Below are 6,625 nucleotides of genomic sequence, written 5' to 3'. Positions count from 1 at the left end.
TTGTTTTATCAACATGTTGGTAATGTTTTCATGGAATCCTGTTGTTTCTCATATTGTTTTATCAACATGTTGGTAATATTTTCATGGAATTCTGTTGTTTCTCATATTGTTTTATCAACATGTTGGTAATGTTTTCATGGAATCCTGTTGTTTCTCATATTGTTTTATCAACATGTTGGTAATGTTTTCATGGAATCCTGGTGTTTCTCATATTGTTTTATCAACATGTTGGTAATGTTTTCATGGAATCCTGTTGTTTCTCATATTGTTTTGTCAACATGTTGGTAATATTTTCATGGAATCCTGTTGTTTCTCATGTTGTTTTATCAACATGTTAGTAATGTTTTCATGGAATCCTGTTGTTTCTCATATTGTTTTATCAACATGTTGGTAATGTTTTCATGGAATTCTGATGTTTCTCATGTTGTTTTATCAACATGTTGGTAATGTTTTCATGGAATCCTGTTGTTTCTCATGTTGTTTTATCAACATGTTGATAATGTTTTCATGGAATCCTGTTGTTTCTCATATTGTTTTATCAACATGTTGGTAATATTTTCATGGAATCCTGTTGTTTCTCATATTGTTTCATCAACATGGTGGTAATGTTTTCATGGAATTCTGTTGTTTCTCATATTGTTTTATCAACATGTTAGTAATGTTTTCATGGAATCCTGTTTTCCTATATATAAAAGAACTCTATGTTAAGGTGAACTTTCTTTGTAACTAGAAACAAAAATATCCTTTTTTAAATGCGTATTAATATAGATGTGTGGGTGTTGAACAGAAACCTTCTAAATAGGGTTTCCTTTCTTGTATTGTGATGAATAACTGAAATCTGATATTTGATGTTACTAATGAAAGACACTGAATTAAGATATTGATAGCAGTCATTCAGCACCACAGGTTCAAAACAATCCGTGAAAGATTTCCCGTGACTTCAGTTTTTTCCAATGAAAAACATATTGCTCAAAATGGCAACTGAATGGTCGGGGAAGTAAGCAGGACGATTACTTACAGTGGTAGGCAGCACTTCCTAAGTGACCGTGGCCATCAGTAGCAATAAATCGAGCGTTTCTCTGATGTGTTTACTATAGGGTGGGAGGCTTGAACAGCCGAGGAGAGTTATGTGAACACGGCTTCTTTTCCTCCTCGGAAGTATACAAATGACGTACAATACCTTGAAAAGTCCAAATCAGTAGCATATCTATATTGAGGGTTAATGAAACTCTATAAACATTATGTTTCATATTCGTGCTGACTTTTGAACTACATCCTTCATCGCCGTTGGGGCTCCGTCTGGTGGCCACATTAATTGTTCAGCATAACAGTTTCCATTTTAACAAGACCGGTAACCTCCATATTAGGTTACACATCTTGACAGATGATCACCAGATCCTCTGCTATATATTTACACCGACTTACATCACTTTACAGGCGAGATCGTTACAGCTATGGGTTAGTTTCAGAGTTCAATCGCTCTGCCTTGGAACGTTGTGCATATTACATTCTCGCTGTATGAATATTTATGGTTGCGAAATTCATCTCGAGTCATAAATCTACCATGGTGACATTGTACTTTCGAGTGGTGAAATTAACTACCCCACAAATCCCTCTCTCCCTAATGCGATTAACCATGTATAAGCCATCTATCTCTAATACAGTTACCCTTCTATAGATCCATCTCTCTGTTGTATGATCTCTATTCCATAAAGCCAGCTGTCCCTGGTGTCCCCACTAGATGGGTCAGTGGCTAGCTTGCGGACTTATCACGCTAACAATCGGGGTTCCATACCAACGATGGCACAGAGCAGATAGCCCGTTCTGTAGCTTTGAGCTTAGACACAAACAAATCCTAGTAGTATTAAACATCTATAGAGCCATCCATTCCTAGCACTCTTATTGTCTAAAGACATTCGAAGAGGGTTGAACAGTGATTGTGGTCAGGAAAGTCTGTTTACTAACAGGAGGGTTAAGCTCTGACTATCACGAAAGTCTGTTTACTAAAGGAGGGTTAAGCTCTGACTATCCGCCGAAGAATTTCATATTGTAGAAGCTGAAATATTCCGATGAATATTTCTTAAATAATTATTAAGTGTTGTTGGTTTTGCTTGGCCGAAAGCTGTTTTAGAATATTTACTTAAAGGACAAAGAATGTGTGTCTGTGATAGAAAAACAACGGACCCAAATTAGAACATTCTTGGGTTCGGTTATGCAGAAGAAAATATTATAATAATACATGAAGCTCATCAAACTTGTATTTGCACAAAAACGACAAATAATCGTTGATTCGCTAGTAGAATTATAACTATGAATAACAATGATAAAACTAAATATAAAATATTACTGATGGTCAAAGACAAGTACTCAGAGGAATTAAGATAACAAGATGACCGCAGAGTTTTGTGGCTTTCAACACAACACGTACTTTCGTATAACAGACTCAAAGACTAATGTATGTAGATTGAGCTGATCTCGGACTAAGACCTAATCAGAAACGTTTCCATGTCTTACAGTTAAGTTCCACAGTGGGACAACGGTAAATCTAAGGACTTGTTATGCTAAAATCCGGGGTTCGATTCCCCTCTGTGGTTACAGCATATAACTCAATGTGACTTTGCTCTAACGTAAAACCCACATACAATTAAACGTATGATTCAAAAAGTTTAATATATGTATCCAGAAACGTCTCTGTGTTTTACTGATTAACTAATAATTGTAAAATTTAATAGGTGTGTCCAGAAACGTCTCTGTGTTTTACCAATTAATTAATAACTCTAAAAGTGTAGTAGATGTGTGCAGAAACGTCTCTGTGTTTTACTGATTAATTAATAGTTCTAAATGTTTAGTAGATATGTGTACGAACGTCTATGTGTTTTACCATTTAATTAATAGCTCTAAAAGCCTAGTACGTTATATCAAGAAACGTCTACGTATATTACCATTTAATTAATAACTTTAAAAGTTTAATATGTAATGTCCAGAAACGTCTCTGTGTCTTACAATTTAATTAATGACTCGAAAAGTTTAGTGGCACAGCTGTATGTCTGCGGACTTACAACGCTAGAATCCGGGTTTCAATACCCGTGGTGGGCAGAGCACAGATAGCCCATTGTGTAGCTTTGTGCTTAATTTCAAACGAACAAACAAAGTTTAGTATATGTATGAAGAATAGCCATTAGAAAACTTCCGTTTCCTCATCCATTACTCAGGATTAGTAGCTTCATAAATTATGTCTTGTCCCACAAGATCAGTTATAAAACAAACTAAAATATAGATCTAAAACAAATATAAGGTCTAGCGAATTTCCAGCTTCGAACAGTATATCGGAGGTAGAAAATCGTTTGGTGTCTCTGACTTCAATCTTATTCCTTAAAATAGGTTACTCTAGCAGCTGGTTATTTGCTAGGCCCAACGCTCTTAAAGATTCTTCAATGTGACAACTGCCAACTCTCAAACGTGGAAACAAACTACTGAAACTATGTATATCAAACATCTCATGTTTAATTATATAATTTTCTCTTTTCATAAAACAGCTTTTTCTCTAGACTACAACAATAAAATAATATAACAAGAATACAACAGCTTTTTCTCTAGATTACAACAATAAAATAATATAACAATGAATACAACAGCTTTTTCTTTAGATTACAACAATAAAATAATATAACAAGAATACAACAGCTTTTTCTTTAGATTACAACAATAAAATAATATAACAAGAATACAACAGCTTTTTCTCTAGATACAACAATAAAATAATATAACAATAATACAACAGCTTTTTCTCTAGAGTACAACAATAAAATAATATGACAAGAATACAACAGCTTTTTCTTTAGATTACAACAATAAAATAATATAACAATAATACAACAGCTTTTTTCTTTAGATTACAACAATAAAATAATATAACAAGAATACAACAGCTTTTTCTCTACATTCCAACAATAAAATAGTTTTTGAATTGTTTATTTGTAATTAAGCACAAAGCTACACACAATGAGCTACCTGTGCTCTGCCCACCACGGGTATTTAGCGTTGTAAGTCCGCAGACATACCCCTGTGCCACTGGGGGGGGGGGGGGTTGTCGAATTGTAAATTAAACCTATAATCCTTTTTTACTAACCCAAAGCATTTTAGTCTTTTTTACAGTCGACAATTTTTTGAAAAATAATATCATCAACCCTTCTTTTTTTCTTTAGAACAAAACCTGAAAACAGTCGCTATCTAGAATCCCCTTGAAGAAAAATGAAGATCATGTCACATACTTCATAAGATTAAAGTGATAAAATATTTAAAAGTATAAATAAAATTTATTTTCTAGTGATATAAAAATCATTTCTTTACACGTAAGACTATAAGACGAAATGTTTAGTTGTTTTTAAATGTTTTCAGTTTGTTCCAAACCTAGTGAAGATATGAATGTCCGTTGGTACAGACGACTTTTATTGACATTGAATGTCCGTTGGTACAGACGACTTTTATTGACATTCTATGAACTTCTGTTTTTTGAAGCACAGTTGGCATGGTAAGTCTAAATATTTATTGAATTCCTAGACTTATTAAGTAAAGTTCCTCATTTCAGAAATGTCCAAATGCAGCTGTATCCATTTATTAATTTTCAGGTATTTGTGTATTACCTACTAATCAGCTCACTCTAATTGTAGAATCGCAATAATTCGATTGAACTAACATTAAGAGTTTACTTTTTAAGTTCTGCGGAAAACTACTCGAGGGCTATCTGAGATAGCCGTCCCTAATATACAAGTAATATACTAGAGGGAAAGGCAGCTAGTCAACGCCAACTCTTGGGCCGCTTTTTACTAAGGCCGATAGCCACCATGTATCTTTGTGCAAAATTAAAACAAACAAATCATTTTTTCTTCGCGACTCCTGTTCTTCTGTAAGAATCTCTTTTTTTTCATGTTTCCTGTTTTGTACACAGAGATTTTATTTATACACAAGATGAGTACGTTATATTAAATCGATTTTACTATGTCGTTAAAGTCCATGTCACTACATCCTGTCCTACCCTATCTGAAGATCGTGCATCTTGACAATAGCCCTGAAACGTAGTTTTCATTGCAAAAGACTCCTTAGTAGGGCTGCTATATTCCAGATTGTACAACTCCTCTTTATTTATTTTCCATAATCCATCCAGTTTAGGAGGACGATGGAAAATGGTGTTACATGCCCTTTCTAGTTGCGACCTTAACAATGAGCTACGTTCTTAACAATAGATTACGTTCTTGTGATATATCAGATTTCGTCCAAAGCTTAAACAATAGTTGACACCGACTCTACCACATTCATCAGATTTCCGTTCTGATCAACTTAGGTTTAAATTAATTTCATCGTTTTTTAGCTTTTTTTAAACTTTGACTAACTTAGATTCTTCGGCTTTAGTGTTTTTTTATATTAAAGTAGATTCTGTTACTTTTATGGTCACCTTATAAGATCGTTGATCCTGTTACTTTTGTGAATATATGAGGTTAATGTTGATTATGCTATTTTTATGAACATATGAGGTTAATGTTGAATCTGTTACATTTGTAAAGACACCATGTTAAAGTTGATTCTGTTAATTTGTGAAGACATCATGTTAAAGTTGATTCTGTTAATTTGTGACGACATGAAGTTAAACCTGGCTCTGCTACTTTCATGCTCATATGAGACTAAGCTACAGAAATTACTTGGTTTAAGAATATATTGAGACTTAATAATATACGAACTGTCGTAAATACATAATACGTAAAAACGTAATATCTATATTATTTATCAGCTACACATGTGTTTTCTCAAAATTTTTTTTTTTTACTAAAGTTAATGTGTTTCAAAAAACACGAAACGCATGAGACTTAACTACACAGTTCGAGTCATTTCATAAAAGAAATCACAGGCAACTAACACTTTAAGTTAACTAAGACTAAACAACAAGGGTTTTTCTTTATGTTAAAAAGACGTGCTGGTATCATTATGAGTAATTAACTTGTTGTTTACATGGTACTAGACACTGAGCTACATCCACCATTATCGTCTCCCAGGAATTGAGGAGCAAACAGTTGGATAACTAGACTCCAGGACCTGGAGTATTTCTAAAGCAGAATGCTAATGCTCTACTGGGTTTCCAAACAGGAATTTCGTGACGTTTTCATTTGTAATAGAAGTGGCTATGTCACAGGTGGCTTACACTTTCGATAATTTTGCATCTGTTTATACTCATTACCAGTAAACACATTAATCCTATTTTGAAATAAACTTTCTAGTAACAACAAGGGGAGTCTTTGTCAGCATAAATCAAGGGAAGTAGATGTCAATTAGTACTAACTTCTGATCAAAGTATACTTCATACACAGATCAAAACTAAAATAAATACCTACTAATGAGCACAACTCATTAACTATATTATTCCAACTATATTACTTTTAATGATGAGAATACGTTGTTTTATCAGTAGAGAATCCTTTCATATTACAAAGATGTCCACTAATGTCAATGTTTCTATATTTATATTGGTGTGGTAAATTTATCGATCTCAAATTTATAAAATATAGAAACAATAACACTTGTCTGTATGTATATGTGTGCTTCAACATGTGTCTTTAACAGTTAAGTGTACTAA

The 6,625-nt window shown here is 33.4% G+C and overlaps 1 long non-coding RNA gene across 1 annotated transcript in view; it reads left to right on the top strand.

Annotated features, from left to right (window-relative positions):
* Positions 1-6,625, top strand: part of LOC111083748 — a 16,051-nt gene that overhangs the window by 3,220 nt on the left and 6,206 nt on the right. The window contains exon 2 of the long non-coding RNA XR_002609228.1: positions 4,399-4,531. This is a non-coding gene — a long non-coding RNA (uncharacterized LOC111083748). The remainder of the gene's footprint in view (positions 1-4,398; positions 4,532-6,625) is intronic.

Source organism: Limulus polyphemus, unplaced genomic scaffold (assembly GCF_000517525.1).
Source record: "Limulus polyphemus unplaced genomic scaffold, Limulus_polyphemus-2.1.2 Scaffold11014, whole genome shotgun sequence".
NCBI classification, from domain to species: domain Eukaryota; kingdom Metazoa; phylum Arthropoda; class Merostomata; order Xiphosura; family Limulidae; genus Limulus; species Limulus polyphemus.
The sequence above is the reverse complement of the archived record's forward strand: the minus strand, read 5'-3'. Positions and strand labels throughout refer to the sequence as shown.